Source organism: Anas platyrhynchos, chromosome 4 (assembly GCF_047663525.1).
Source record: "Anas platyrhynchos isolate ZD024472 breed Pekin duck chromosome 4, IASCAAS_PekinDuck_T2T, whole genome shotgun sequence".
Classification (NCBI taxonomy): domain Eukaryota; kingdom Metazoa; phylum Chordata; class Aves; order Anseriformes; family Anatidae; genus Anas; species Anas platyrhynchos.
Window position 1 is genome coordinate 3,867,418 of NC_092590.1, and position 15,128 is coordinate 3,882,545.

Sequence of the window (15,128 nt, forward strand, 5' to 3'; positions counted from 1 at the left end):
GACAGCCAGGCTCCTTTGTTCTGCTCTGGCTCTGAAGTTGCACAGCCCAGAATCCATGGTAACTGCCATCCCATGACCAGAAACACGGGTCCCCATATCCTGTGGGTCAGGTAAGGGGATGGCATCCTCTGGTTTTGTTAATGCTGCTCTCCTTTCTGTGCGTTCCCAGGTATGCTCTTTACCGCTACAGATGTTTTCCTGTCTCTACCCATGCAGATACACACAGCACAGAGCTTCCATACAGCCAGACATGGGAGCTGCTGTGAGTTGCTTGACAGGTTGGGTTTTGGCATGCAATGTGTTTCAGAGAAATTAAATCACGACTCTCTGAGAGGCACAGAAATCTTGCTTTTTGCCTCCTAATACTGCTTGAACTCGAAATGTGAGGAAAACCTCCCAGGCTTGCATGGGCATATAGCTCAGGCTATTCCCACTTGTCAGAGGAGACATGAGACCCTTTTTGAAATTCATTTTCATGTCCACAGTCTCAGCGATGAGGCCTTGTTCTCTCACAGGGGACAACACAAAGCCCGTCCCTGTCAGTCATCAGGATCATAATGCTAGTGTTGAATCCTGAAGAGACAATTTGAAGAACTAGACAGGAAAAACTGTGTGGTCTTAATCCTAGCCTAATTCAGGACACCAAGTGGTTTAAAACATCTTTGGGAGCCAAAGAATGCATTGGTGTGTTAGTGGCACTAGCTACTTGCCTTCTCGCTGGGATGAGGGAAGACAGCGAGGGCTGGAAGGAGCTGCTCTTCTTTCCGAGACCACAGGACTCCCTCAGACCGCAAGTGAGGATGGGCACCACTCTGAGCAGGTGGACTGACATGTGCACGACTCTTTTGAAAGTACTGCTGCAAATCAGAGCTGTTGGCTTTACTGAGCTGTCTGGATCAGGACTAGGCTGTTGTCCAGTTCCATGGCTGAATCAGAATTTCACAGGTGACAGATGCAATCATATACACGTCCCCTTCAAAATATGCTGGGATGGTTTGTCCTTGCACATGTGGCATCAGGGCAGATAAAATCTGCCGAGCTGAATTCTGCCTCTGCACTTTCCAGAGAGATGGCATCGAGACCTGACACACAGGGGTTTGCCAAGGCTCTTTGTTCTTGGAGGGAAGGTTTGCTTTAGAATTTGAGTATAAACTAACCAAAATTACAACAACAGGAGCTGCAGTCACCCAAAAGTTCCTTAAAGTTTGGCTTGACCACATCTGAGATAAGACAACATGGAACAAAGTTTTCCAAGACAAACCAACAGGAAAGCAATCCAGTCCAAAGACGTTTACTTGGCGGCTTTTTGGGCAGCTCTGCCAGGTAGTTCCCAATGGGACGGGGGAGGACTCCTAAAGTGGCCTGACCACCTCTGATAATCCCCACCAGTTTATTCAGGGCTGGGCCAGGAAATCCCCTTCCCCCAAAACATAGAGGTTGGGCTCCCAGCCGAGGAACACCCATGTCCAACAAGCCAAGATCCTCCCTGCCTCCCCTGGACATTTGTGTTACAGCCATAATGTGACAAGGTGAGCTGTCAGATGGCCGGAGTAGGGTTGCTATTACGATGTCTTTAAAAGGGGTAGCCAAGAAGCACAGAAATGTTATTTGAAATAACCGTTACAGTAAAGGCCTCCTTCTTCAATTTTGTCTAACACTGCAGCAGGAAAAAACACACACCACATTTCTTAGCTAACCGCTCTTAGTAACATAAAATCCTTCAGTGAACAATGCCCTCCCCCTTTTCCCAAATAATGGGGCACAATGGTGAGATTTACATTTCTGAAGGCAGTGTGTGAGTGAAAGGAGAGCAATCCTTTAAAGAAAATTAAAACAAGGGGGGAGTGATATCCCCTCACAGCAAGGATAAAATTGTCTTTCCACCATGAAGAATGAAAACTCTCCTTTCCACAGATGGATCTCCGCAGATTGATTGTTCATCCCCCTGTCTGTCCTGTTTGGGCAGGGCACCACACACAGACAAGCTGCTGTGCCATCCATGACGAAGCTGATAGCACAGCCCTGCACTGGGGGGAAGTTTGGGAAACTGTGCGGACAGGGATGCAAGCAGATTTAAATATTCCTTGGAATTTTTCAAGAAGTAGACATTTAGGTGAATGTTTCCAATAGCTGCTTTCAAAACCGACCTTCTCAGTGCAGCTAGTTGGAGAAAAGTACAATTAAATGGTGCTGCAGATAGACTACTATCTGCAAATCACACATTCGTGTTCAAGTTGTGAGCAGAAGCAGCAGCAATAAGGCAGGGAAATCAACATTTTACTACAGCTTTAGCAAAAATTGGAGAAAACAGTTTTTCCCTCCTACGAGAAGCAATCACGTTATTTTTATTTTATTCAACTCATGTGTCTTATCTTCAGCACCATTTAGAAATATCAAGTGAAGTCCCAGCTGACAACAGTGACAAAAGATGTTCCTGCCTTCACTTAACTGAGGATTTTATTTATACTCCTGGCAAACCACCATGACAGCACTGCCCACGCCATTCTAACTCTGTTGGTGCCTGGTGCCTCCATTTCTGAAAAGAAAGGAAGCAATAAAAAGGGGAGCATAAGGTGGTGTGTTGAGGCCTTGGAAAACAGGTATGGAGTATGGCTATTAGTCTCTTCCTCCTCCTTTGGAAATCACTGAAATGACACAAAACTACTACAAGAGCTGGCCCAGACTGGGTGCAAACAAGGAGCATTGACTGCAATAAAGAAGTTTTCCAAAGAAGGGGGCACTGGGCAGTACTGACTGTGTCCCCACAAAACATCTTGAGCATCCTGTATAAGTCCAAGCACCCTGTATTAAGTCACACCTCCATCATGCACCTACCTGCAGGGATGGCTTGGTCTAAAATAACCATGATGTAACTACGCCTTCACAGACTAGCAGCTTGTATAAATAGTCTGAGGGCTTCACAGGTCTGTAGGAAATTTACCTGCATGCAACAACACTAGCACTTCCTTTCTTAAATGCCTCCAAATGTGCTGGGAAAGTCATTATTAGTGCATTTCTTTTAAAATTGTGCAGGAGATAATTTGGAAACAGGAAGCCTCTAAAGGGATCTATGAGATGCACAACCAGGGATGATATGAGTGTCACAGACCCTCAGGTACTAGAAACTGTGTGTGCCAAGCCATGGAAAAGCTCCCAATGATTGCTTTTTCATTGAGGAACAACGGATCCTAATCTTAGAACTTCAAAACAAAACAGAGAGAGAGGGATTTGCACCTTTGTTCCCAAATGTATTTCAAAAATCAGACTGATGACTTTCTATGCAGTTGCAGTGCACCTGCGCTTATTTCACACAGCACCCTAGGACCTAAATCACTCACCCATTCACATGCTTGCTGCAAAAGTAGACTTTATAGATGCAGGGGAAGGAAATCTGTTTGGACTTCGTATGTCTGTACGTCTCGCTCTCTCTGACTCTTGTTTTAAACAGATAGATGAACACAAACAGTATGCACACGCATGAAGATATATGCTGATACAATGTCTTCAGACTGGATGAGCTGGGGATACCTGCTTTAGCTACAGCAGGAGTTTTCTCCCCCTCCACCACCCCAAAAAACATTGACATGTCACAGGGAAACAGTGGGGGAGGTGAAAAATGTGTGAGAGAAGGAAGAAAAGCTGAATGTGACAGGAGGTGGGTCACACATTCCCCCAACCTCTGCAAAGGACACAGCACTGGCTCTGTGTTATCCAGCAATGTCCCCTTGGCTGAAAAAAAAATAAAAAAGATAAAAAGAGGCACATGTAGTATACACAAATCTGAATGTACCCTACAGTCCTGTGCGATGGATTCTCCATAACATGACTAGCTGCACACACCACTAATTGCAGAGGCTGCTAAGCCATCCGAGGAGGTAAATTACATCAGCGTTCAACAGGATTTACATATATCCAGTCTTATTTCTGCATCAGCCAGCAATTACAGCTTAAACTGTTGAACACGCAGCTTGCTGTGGGCCTAAATAACATTTAAGAGCATTAACGACGCACTTGCCAGTAAGCCTCCCGATCGCTTTCCGGGCGCATCGATGAACACAGGAACACCGCAGCGCAGCATGGCCTCCCCCGAGGCCTCTGCTCCTGCAAGCTATGGCTGGGTGAGCCTCAGGGACGCCCCTTGCCTGTGGCTGGCTCCGCGGCACATGGCACCACACATATTGCACAAGCCACACCTGCTCTCAAGAAGACCCGTGGCAAAGCTTTCATTTTCCTGATGGAGATCCGAAGTTAACGTGACAAAGGTAAGTGCAAAAAGGTGCTTTTCTGAACCAGAGCCAAAACCCATGCAAAGTATTTAACAAGTACAAAAGGTGTTTGCTTTTTTTTTTTTTTTTTCTTTTTTATGAGCACCTCTGCAAATTGTGTTATTGCAAACATTCCCGCCTGTAAACCCTTTTGCTAGCATTTTCTTCAGAACGGAGCGAAAAAGGTGATGTATTTGTTCACAGGGAGGCCGTCCGAGGTAGACAAATCAGATGACTGTGAATGACCATCTGTAAGTCCTTGTGCAGTACGCACTCCTGTATGTCAAATAGTCATTACTATTATCAGAAGGATTTAACACAGTTGCTCCACCATAACATCATCATCCATTACTAAATCATTCCCACTTCATTTTGATTGTCTTGGTAGCAGCAAACAGACCTTTGAAACAAAACAAAACAAAACAAAACAACAACACAACATATATTTATACTTTTCTATCTTAGTATTCGAGATATTAAGGGAGACTGAAAAGCCAACTGTAATACAGGGCTGTCAGTAATGCCGTGCGTTGCTCTTCTCCCTTTGTGATGTACTCAATTGACAGCAAGTAAAACAAAGTGAATCCTACTAAAGATGAGTGATCTCTTAGGGAGGCAGATGACTCTGTACATGCACACAGCCAGGTAAATATGGTGACATGGAGTAGCCCTTAGAAAATAACAGCACTATTCAGTGTGAAACAACTTTGGCATCCTCCTTCCTTCTGAGCAAAACCGGGCTCCCTTCGTTTTCCTCACTACCACTTTGTGAGTAGACAGGTACCGAGTGATTTTTGATAGCACTTAAAGTATTTCAGGAAGATCACTCAAAGAGACCAAATGGTGTAACTAGATGAACATGCAACTGCTATTTCAGTGGTCAGAATAAATGAAGTGGGTTTATTTGATCATGACAGCAGATAAGTTAGTATGTACCCTTTTAAAGTATCAGTTGATCTGCTGGAGCCATAAACGGATAAGACCCAGGACTTTTCATAACCAGTCTCACAACTGCTGCCTCTCACCATTCTGCAAAACGAACTAATTTATTAGTGCCAACTTAGAGCACCTCGCTGACAGGGCCCCAGCTTCACTCAGAGCAGCAGGGAAGGTATGCCCTACCACCCACGACAGGGAAGCCCAACACCAAACATGATCAGTTCCCTACTACCACTTTAAGACCACGAGGCCTCCATCCCTAACATCTGTCTGATTGTTCTCAGGTCCCATGACCAGGGAAAATAGAAACTGGATGAGAACTTGGTACAGGGCTTGCTGCAGCTTATGGCAGGCAAGGGCTCAGCTCTCTTTTTGCCATATGCACCTGTATAGGAGCAGATGTATGTTTGTTTCAGTGCAGTAAAAGATAGACATGGGATGACCTCAATATTTCAGGAAAATAAAAAGCAGATGAATGGCTTTCCCAGCACTTCTTGGGTGCAGTTATTCAGGCCAGCAGCAGCAGAAACCTGTCACTTTTATACAAAGATCACTTAAACTGATCTATACTTTACTGCAGCCTCAAAGTCACTCCACTTTTAGGGATGTCCAAACAGATTAAATACCAAAAACTAAGGGTAGTCTAGTGAGCAGGGGCTTATGTCAGGATTCAAGAAAGAGGGTTTACAGATAGCCTTTGGATTCACCTGAAGACACAACTAGGGGAGGGAGTAAGAAAAACAAAACCTCATTAATGTTTTTAGCAAGTATGAGTGATGAGAGACAGATATTTTTCTGCAACAGAAAGACAACAGGCTGCACCTTAACACAAAGCGTCCCTACAACAGTACCGCGTCTTTAAGGAAAGCTGTGTTCATTTAATAGAGGCAAAAATGTCAATAATGAACAGAAGAGGAGAAGGTTGGAAAGCTCTGAGAAAGTGACCGACTTGTAATTTTCAGAGGCAGACATGAAGCCAAGGGTTATAAGGTGTGGGTACATAAAATAAAATTATATACATGTGAGTGAATAAGGCAAGAAAGGCATCCAATTACACCATCATCTAGTCCTGCAAATCTGTACTGGTGCCAGCAGCTGCATCACTCCATTCCTAAGGTGGTTTTATCACAGCTGCGTTTGCACTTGGAGCTTTTTGTCCCTTCAGGACTTGTACCCTCGGCTAGCGGGACAACCCAAGCGCTCCCAGCGTAACTGGCATGGCCATTACCATACAGCACACCTGCACAGTAACTTGCACCAAAGGGCTGGGCCACACAAGGCAGCAGAAGCTCTGGACCGGCCAGTGCTCCCTCTTAGCAAGGGGATCTTGCCTGAGTCCAGCAGGGCTGCTTCCCCGTGCACGTACGAACAATTAAGGCACCTGAAGATCGCAACCGGCCGTCTCCTACCTGGTCACCAAGGGCATGGCCGATGCAGACACTCTTGCTAACGTGCACCGTATTAAATGCATGTCAGGCACAGGCTGGACCGGGGCAGGTCAACAGAGCTCTGCAGTATAAAGGAGCTATAAATAAGGAAGCAGGGCTCCAAAAATCCCTGAGTGGCTGCTCGCTTCAACAGCTTTTGGTTGCTCAGATTTTTATTTTGATTTTTGATTTTTTTTTTTTTTTTTAATAACAGACACCCCCTGGTGAAGTATGTGCTAGGTGTTTAGGAAATCCATCCTTTCTATCTTTAAGTATCCTGAAATCCAACCAGTAAATCCCCCACACCTGACCCTGTTCTGATTTAAAACGGTGGGTTGATGGGAACAGGTTCACTCATTAAAACTTCCCTGGTAGGGAAAAGTATGATATGACTGAAGGTATCCATAGCAATCAGTAACTTCTCCAAGCTGTAAAGTTGGCTTTTTATACAGTCAGTTAGTAAAATTTAACTGGAAGTCATCTTGTAGCAAACATTCTATATACTCTGAGTGCAGTACTGGGAGAATTTAGAACTACCTGGTCTTGCCTACAGATGTGTCCATTTATATGAACAGAAACCTATCTGGAGAGCTGGTGCTCAGCCTCAGATCGTTTGGGTCAGGCAGAAGGCCTCCATGAACTTTCCTAAAAAACAGACGCTATTTGAGGTGCTATACTATTAAACATGTACCCTATGCAGATCATGCAGCTGCAGTCTGGCAAGGCTTTCTTTCTAGTATAATCTCTGTAATATACAGAAGATTCACACAAGCTCTGGCATATACTGTGGGGCAGGAGGTTAACACATCTGGCATAGGATGAAAACATTCTCAATCACAGGTCAGAGGAAATCCGCCCAGTGATTTTAATGGCTCTGGCTCAGGCCCTGTATAGACAGCCAGATGCACACAGGTCACACTTGCTTCGAAGCAGGTCTTCCATCCTGCACAAAACAAGCCTTGTAAAAAAAAAAAAAAACACCCTGCTTAAAAACCAGAGACTGGAAAAGCTGACTCTCATTCATCCGATGGTAATCCTAGAAAATAATTCATACATCAGAAATTAAGACCGATGCTGATTTGCCTTTAAAAGCATGATGTAGAACCCATGCTGAAATAAATACTCTGAATGAAGCTTAGAATTTATGCAGTGAGAGCGTGATTGTTTCTAATTAAATGATGAGCACTAAAGCAATCCATAGCAGAACCCACCTGATTTAATGCTGGGGGGAGTAAAAAAAAAAAAAAAAAAAAAAAAAAAAGAACTGATTGATTCACATTATTCAGCATACCTTCCTCCGGTACTTGCTGCAAAATTTCTCCAACACTTTGTGCTGAGTTTATGTAACAGGATGTGCTGGAGACTGTACAGCAGATTTGGCTTGGGAAAGAGGAGAGCTGCCATTCTGAGAAAGCCATCCTGGGTCATCTGCCTTCCGGAGCTGTAAACCTTCCTAACTGTCTGTCAATATAGATGCTGAACTGCTCCAGCAAGGAGCTGAATTCAGGGCTGCTATGAGACTCATGAAAGCACAGAAACCCATCAAGGGAATCCAGGGCTGCCTTTCACTTGGCAGCAGTTCAGTTACTTTGTCATCATTTGACTGGGCACCTGTCTCATCTGATTCATTTTCTGATTTTGCACAACATCAACTCTCTATCTTCATCTGTGAAATTTGAAGAAGTTTCCATGGTGTACACTGCCTGCTGCTAAATGCCTCTGATATCTGCCTGTGACCTCTGGCAAGGCTTCTATATAAGCTGCAGCAGCTGCTGTGGTACAAGAGGCTTCCACAAGACGGTGGTATATCACAAGTCTTTTGCTCCATCTGGACCGAGCTCTCTACAGACTTTGGGGCCACATGTTGCTTTATGCCAAAGCCCAGGAATAATTCACTGCTGTGGAAAGGCCACCTCCAGAGAGCTAGAAAACAAAAAAGGACAGGCAGCGCAATTTTCTGTTATTAAAATTCAGTTGTTCAAGCAAAATTGCATGTCATCTGCCTCACATTTCTCATTGTAATGGTCACTTCATTTTCATCCCTTTCTTCTGGAGCATTGGTGTCAGTAAGCTTCGCCCAAAGCCGTGTTATATTGCAAGCATGTTTGAGATGAATGGAGCTGCTGTTCCCTCCAGATAACATTGTCAGAGCTGAACATTTTTGGCCCTAAAGGTGAATGACAAAGCTTTTGTAATGCCATATTTTTACAACTGTAAATGATCCCAAGTAATTTAGAGAACATGGGCAAATGCCTGCTTTTAAAAATCAAGGGGGTGAAGTGCAAGCAGCTGAACTATACCAGCTCCTCACTCAGCCTCAGAGCTTTCCTACAGCTGCACAGCCGACATACTGAGGGTGGGCCAGCCCAGGGGACCAATTTGTATCTAGCATTTGCAGATTTTGCTCTGTCCTCCTATCAGCAATTAATAAAAAATCCAGAAAGGCCTTGATTGCCACTCCTTTGGGAACTATATCAAAACAAACAAACAAACAAATCCCACCACCTTATATGAATTAATTTTTCAATTTGGATGAAACCATGTATTCAAGACGACCCTGACGAGGAAATGACATGGGTACGAGAACCTCCTGCCACTTGCGGGGTTTCAGTGCTGATGACAACTGTCCTGCTCTGAATTTCTCGTTCCCTGAAGAGGTAAAACCAGAAAGCTTGCTTTCCTCTGCTATTATTTTCCCTATAGAAAATGGCTTGCTATGTCCAAACTCAAAAGGATGCCAACAAGTCCAAAGATGAAACACTTAACCAGCAGTAACAAAAGCAAATGAAAAAATGAAGTCCAAGCTGTTAAATGTTGGGGGACCACAGCAATACTCTCTGATGTCTGTGGGAAGACTAACAGATCACACCGTGACTTCTAATGATCCAATCTGCATTGATGCTGATAAGCAAGCCGGAAGTAACACAGTTTGATTTTCAGCTTTCGGGGAGTCTGTCCACTGCTGGCAGCTTGGAAAACCATCGGACTGCAGGTAGCTAAGCACCTTTGCTATCAAATTGCTGGAAAAAGTGCAACAGCTTTTTGTGGCCCTCAGTTTTACAGCTGTTTGTCAGTTAGACCCACACCGCCAAATACACTACATTTGGCTTTTCCTGTCTCCAGTGTTACAGAAATCTAGAGCTTCTGTGTTTCTAGCCTCCAATAAAATGAGCCCCTTTTCTTGCTGTCAGGTGGAGCAGCTAACTGATATACTTGTACCAGTGAGCTACAAAAATGTCCTTTTGTAATTACACTTGGAGAGTTTGCCATATCAAACAACCGTGAAGGGCATAATCAAAGCTCTTCCTTCCTACCTGCCTCTCTGTCAGGCCCTTCTCCACTCAATGGCATTAGATTGTTTCCGTTACCATCCAACTCTTTCCCTGTATATGCTTGAATTGTTTGGTAGGATGCATGACATAGATATTAAACTCATACCAAGCAGATAGTGTGTATATCCAATTAAGTATAAAATGGACACTTTTCTGCATAGGAGCTCATTGCTTATGCTTGTCTGGTATATTGAAAAACGCATTTCTGGGAAGCTGATATAAAGGTTTGTAAAACATACTTCATCACAGTGATAAAAATAAACTTACATCTGTACTGAAAGATGATATTAAGTCATAAGGTAGAGATTATTTTGTCTGGTGGAATAACCAAGGAAGCTTAAGCAGAATGTTTACTCTGAGTGTTTGAATAGCATTTAAGAAAAGACTTATCTCCAAATTCTTCTTGCAAGACAAGAACCATTTTGGCAGAAGCATTTTTACTTTCTCTCTCTTGTGCCCTTCAGCACAGAGAAAAATGCAAGCACACTCAGAGCTGTATAGCCTTTTTGGAGTGAAGCCCGTAATGCCTTGGCCAATTGAAAGGTACATCTTAGTCCAGTACTGTATATCATACCTTCAAAAATATGTAAAACCAACCTCTTGTAGGCCCTGTCACCTTGTCTCCCATGTCCACAGACACAGGCAGGGACAGTTCTTAGCCACAAACACACAATTGCATATTCGCCTAGCACAGCGTGAAGTCTGGCTGCCTGGAAAAACTGTTAATCATTGGGGAGCAGTTAGAAAGGGGGCTGAGGACTGGAACAACATGGTCCTAACACCAACTACTAGGCATGATGTGAACCTCTGGGAAGATTCACATCTGACATTGGTTTTACATCATTCTAACTGTGCTGGAGTTAGGGAAAGATCTACTCCACACTTCCAGCAGGATTGTGGAATCTGTCTCTGATTCTCCCATGATGTATCTGCCAGCTTCAGCTCCCTGTCATTATTACCTAGTGCTGTATACTGCCTGCTGAGCCTCAGATCTGCCTCTCAGGAAGGAAACACAGGTTTAACTGATACTAGATCCAGTTTATTTCTGTCCGCACCAGCCTAGAAAAGCTTCTTTCTTCTCTGTGCATCAGCCAGATACTGACTTGGTTCTCTGGGGCAGCTGCTACGTGAGGCACACTGAGCCCACTCCTGATGCTGCACAAAAGCAGAGACCACAGCTCTCCTACAGCTCTCCTACATATATACAGCAGCATTCCCTGCTCCTTAGCAGAGGTGTGCCCCCTTATGGTACAGCCACTAAGACTTGACTCCCTTTTGCCTTTCTTATCAGTTTTCATTTCTTTTGAAACCTGGTGCTCTGCAGTGCTCCATCACATTTCAATGCCAGGCTGAGATCTACACTTCACAGCTGCCTGTTGTTCTTGCAGGTCTCATTTCTGGATAGACACAAACACTTTCTGGTAAACGATAAGCACAAATATTCCATCAGGTAGCTAACTCTAGTGAGTGTTTAAATTATTTTACTTAAATTGGATTACGTGGCTGGTAAAAAGGTAAAATACTGCAATGATAAGCAGGATATCAAACTAACTTCATGCAGCTTTAGCAATGTTATGATTACTGTGATTGAAGAAATGACAAAGCTGTAGCACTACCCTATTAACCTAAGCTTTCCACATCGTTTTAAGTCAGAAACATGGTCCTCCTGCTTGTGTCCACTACCCTGGTAGAGTTGGAGATGTTGAGGGAAAATATACCTTTTAAAATGAGCTCTTGGATCTAGGTTCTGACTGGGTCACCACAAAGATCTAAGACGAGGTTGAATGAATAGTGAGGTGGAACATTTCCCATTACTTGTCAGATGCTTTAAATTCTGCATTTTCCTTTGAACGGCAGTCCTCAAACTGCAGGATACAGGCAGTAATAAGGTGATATATTTGAGACATCAGAATAAGTTTGCATTATAATAATACTGACTAAAGTTACAGCCATGCTTTACCAAGTCTGTTGGAGTTTGATTTGCAGTACCTCAGAGGATTGCAAATTCTTGCTTGGGAGACACTGCCTGTAAATATGCTTTCTTACCTTTACCTGTGCTATTGCAGTTAGCTTTCAAAAAAGATTCAAAGTGGTAAATGCTTATTTGTGGCTTTGTGGCTTATTTACATATGAACATATAAAATCCACAGCTAGGACTCCGAGGAATTTCTCCAAATGTTTATAGATGCCAGTAAACTTAAAATTAAAAAAAAAAAAATACTTCTGTCAATAAAAGTTCCCCTTTTGCTATGTTGATAATGATCCTTTTAAAACCCTTTATTACACTAGAAAATCAAAATTGTGTCTGCTAACTCCTGAAACCATTGTTTATGCAAAAGCCTACTAAATGAAGAGACCAATATAAAATACCCTTGAAGACAGCTTTAGTAACTTCAAACCCAAACTGTCCTCCAGACCTGACACAGGACGCTTGTATGAGGCCTTTAAATTACCACATGAGTAGGATGTCAAGGCACTACACTGCAGCCAGATGTTAACTCACCGTGCCCATGTCCCTAGAAGATACGTGCTCATTTGACCGACCCATCAAGGCAACCAAGGCAGAGTGGCCATATACATTATCAGCTGGATGCATTTGCTAAAAATGTGTGTCTGTGTGTGTTTAGATCAATACCAAACTAGGCCGGCCACATGTGCTTCATGCCCAGCCAGGCTGTGACCCCAGGCTGTGCAATGAGGGGTGTGCCGACAGCCAAATGGCTCCCAGCAGCACACCCCTGCAGTTAGCTGTGTACTCTATTTCTCCTGGAAATCAAGTATCTTTCAGGTTCTTTGCATCTAAAATGGGCAGATTAATGACTTCCGTGGTAACTGCTTGAATCCAGTTCTGGACTTTATTTTTTTGATCATTGCAGTGATCCAGAGGAAACCGTTCTGAAACGTGTAGTTATTTCCAGAGGCTATCCCTCCTGCTTTCAAAAGCCAGTCTTCATCACAGTTTCTGGAGAGCCTTCTCATCACAGCATCCCCCAGATAAACACACCTGGTTTACAGGTTCATAGCAACCAATGGACCTTTCAAACAGCTGCTGTTGGAACACATAACGTGTCAATTCCCAGTCACCCCCTCCTGCAGAAAGATGGCTCTTGGATTTCGATGGAGAGATGGAGACCAAGCAGCCAACTGCAAACATGAGGAACTCCGCCGTACAGTTGCCAGGGGATACCACTGTGACATTTCAGATTAATAGCCATGTTTTGTTTTCCTTATCCAAATTTTGGTTTCTTTTTCCGCTGACACAGAAGTCTCCTTCTCCAAGTGGGAAGACGGGAAGGGAAATATTTTACTACAACTCTACATGGAACAGTTTCCTTCCTAGCACTGCTATCCAGACTGGATGGTTTATTGCATATATTTCCTCTAGTATTTTCTGAATGTTGTAAATTTGTCTCAGCCTCTATGGTAAGGAAAGAGTAGAAGTGGGTTCTCAACCATTTTGCTTACTTTTTTCTTTTTTTTTTTTCTCTTCAGCAGAGTACTTTTTAACTCACTTTATTATTCACAATTAAGCTTGTGCCTTCCTGCCACTGAACAGAAAGAATGAACGCCTGACAGCATGAACACCATGCTGCTTATGAGGACTGCTTTCGTTGGGTAGCAGTTTGGAACAACATAATTTATAATAATTAACACATTAACATTCCAATAATAAGTAGTCTTCTCTGTACTCTCAGAGTACACCGCAATAACACCATCATCATAATAGTTAAAACATTACCTTAGCCTGCCAGAATCACTGGCTCACAATCTGCAATGCTGAATTAAGAAGCTCCTTCTATTCCCATACACTTAATAGGTTATTTATTTTCAATGTAGCCTTTGGTTCAGAAACCATAACCACACCGGTGCTAGGCCCACCTTTCCTCCCTTCTCCTTACAGATCTGTACTCATCACCCCCACATTACTGTCTCTCCACCTGGACCACAGTTACCCTTCAAACATCTGTGCTGCCACAGCCACAGGTCAGGGGAGCAGCCACCCCCTGCACCCCCAGCCTACTGCAGAGGGTTGCAGACTTCATCTCTCACCACTCCCAGCAGGCACTTGCTGGTGTACAAAATACCACAGCAAAGAGACCAAGTCAGGGTATTCTTAGTGTTAAATCTGGAATATGCTACTCTATTCTTTCATTTACTAAGGAAATAAAAAATAAAAAATGACGGGTGTAATTACTCCACCTCATTCTGCAGCCTTGGTCAGATGATTTGCACTGCCCCAATACAGCAAGTGAATCTCAACCACAGCAGCCTTCTGAATCCACACACGAAGTACCAGGGAGGTGCCCTGGCACCAAGGAAAGGCAGACGAGGGAAAGGGACCACCGGCAGTCAGAGCCCAGCTTCTGACTCTGCTCCACGTCCTACCTGTTGCTGGTTGGATGGCGAGGGCCAGCACCCCGCCATTTGCACACAAAGGCCCAGTTTCCCTGTTCAGACAGAAAATCTCCAACACCGTCATGGCAATGTGTGGCCCCTCCTGCAAAAGGGACTTTGATCTTCTGATCCAAACAAGACTCTGATCTTACCCTGGGGCTCATAGGTGAAAGTGCTGAAGAAATAATAACAGATGGAATATCACAGTGATGTATTAATTACCATACAGAACCATATAAAGCTAACTGGGGAATGTTTCTGGGCAAAGATCTCATAAATAAACTGAATGCGAATGCATAAATAAGTAGAACGCAAAAACATAGGGCCATTATAACAGCGTATGTGTGAAACTTATTTTTGTCTCTATGTTAAGCAGTCCTTGACATCTCTTTAAAAATTTATATATTTATACTGGCAAAAGAACAATCCCGTCCACCTAAACTACAGAGAGAAACCAAAAATATGCTGGATAGCTTTACCAGCAAGACCTATTTTGTCTTTCAAATGTATTCCGATTCCTTCTAATGCCTACCTGCCCATCACATTTCTCAGGAACTACGTATTGCCACCTGAGGAAGGTATTTGAAGTTACATCCATGCTCTAATGGTCAAAATCATAAACTAAGCAACACCTTCGAGGAAGAAGGCATAGTAAGAACTACCTAGTGAATAATTCGGATCTGGCAAATCTTGGTCCCTAAAAGCTACTGGGCTTTCTAATGCTTGCTCCGAAGAAGCCAACTGCTGCCTGGAGGTGTCCAGCAACGGCC

General features: G+C 43.6%; 1 long non-coding RNA gene across 3 annotated transcripts in view; it reads right to left on the reverse strand.

Annotated features, from left to right (window-relative positions):
• The window catches only part of LOC140002387 (uncharacterized), a 108,227-nt gene that overhangs the window by 13,710 nt on the left and 79,389 nt on the right, over nt 1–15,128 (reverse strand). Inside the window, exon 8 of one of the 3 annotated variants that reach the window (XR_011808758.1) lies at nt 7,923–8,554. The exons of the other annotated variants lie outside the window; for them this stretch is intronic. This is a non-coding gene — a long non-coding RNA (uncharacterized lncRNA). The remainder of the gene's footprint in view (nt 1–7,922; nt 8,555–15,128) is intronic. 3 annotated transcript variants of the gene reach the window in all.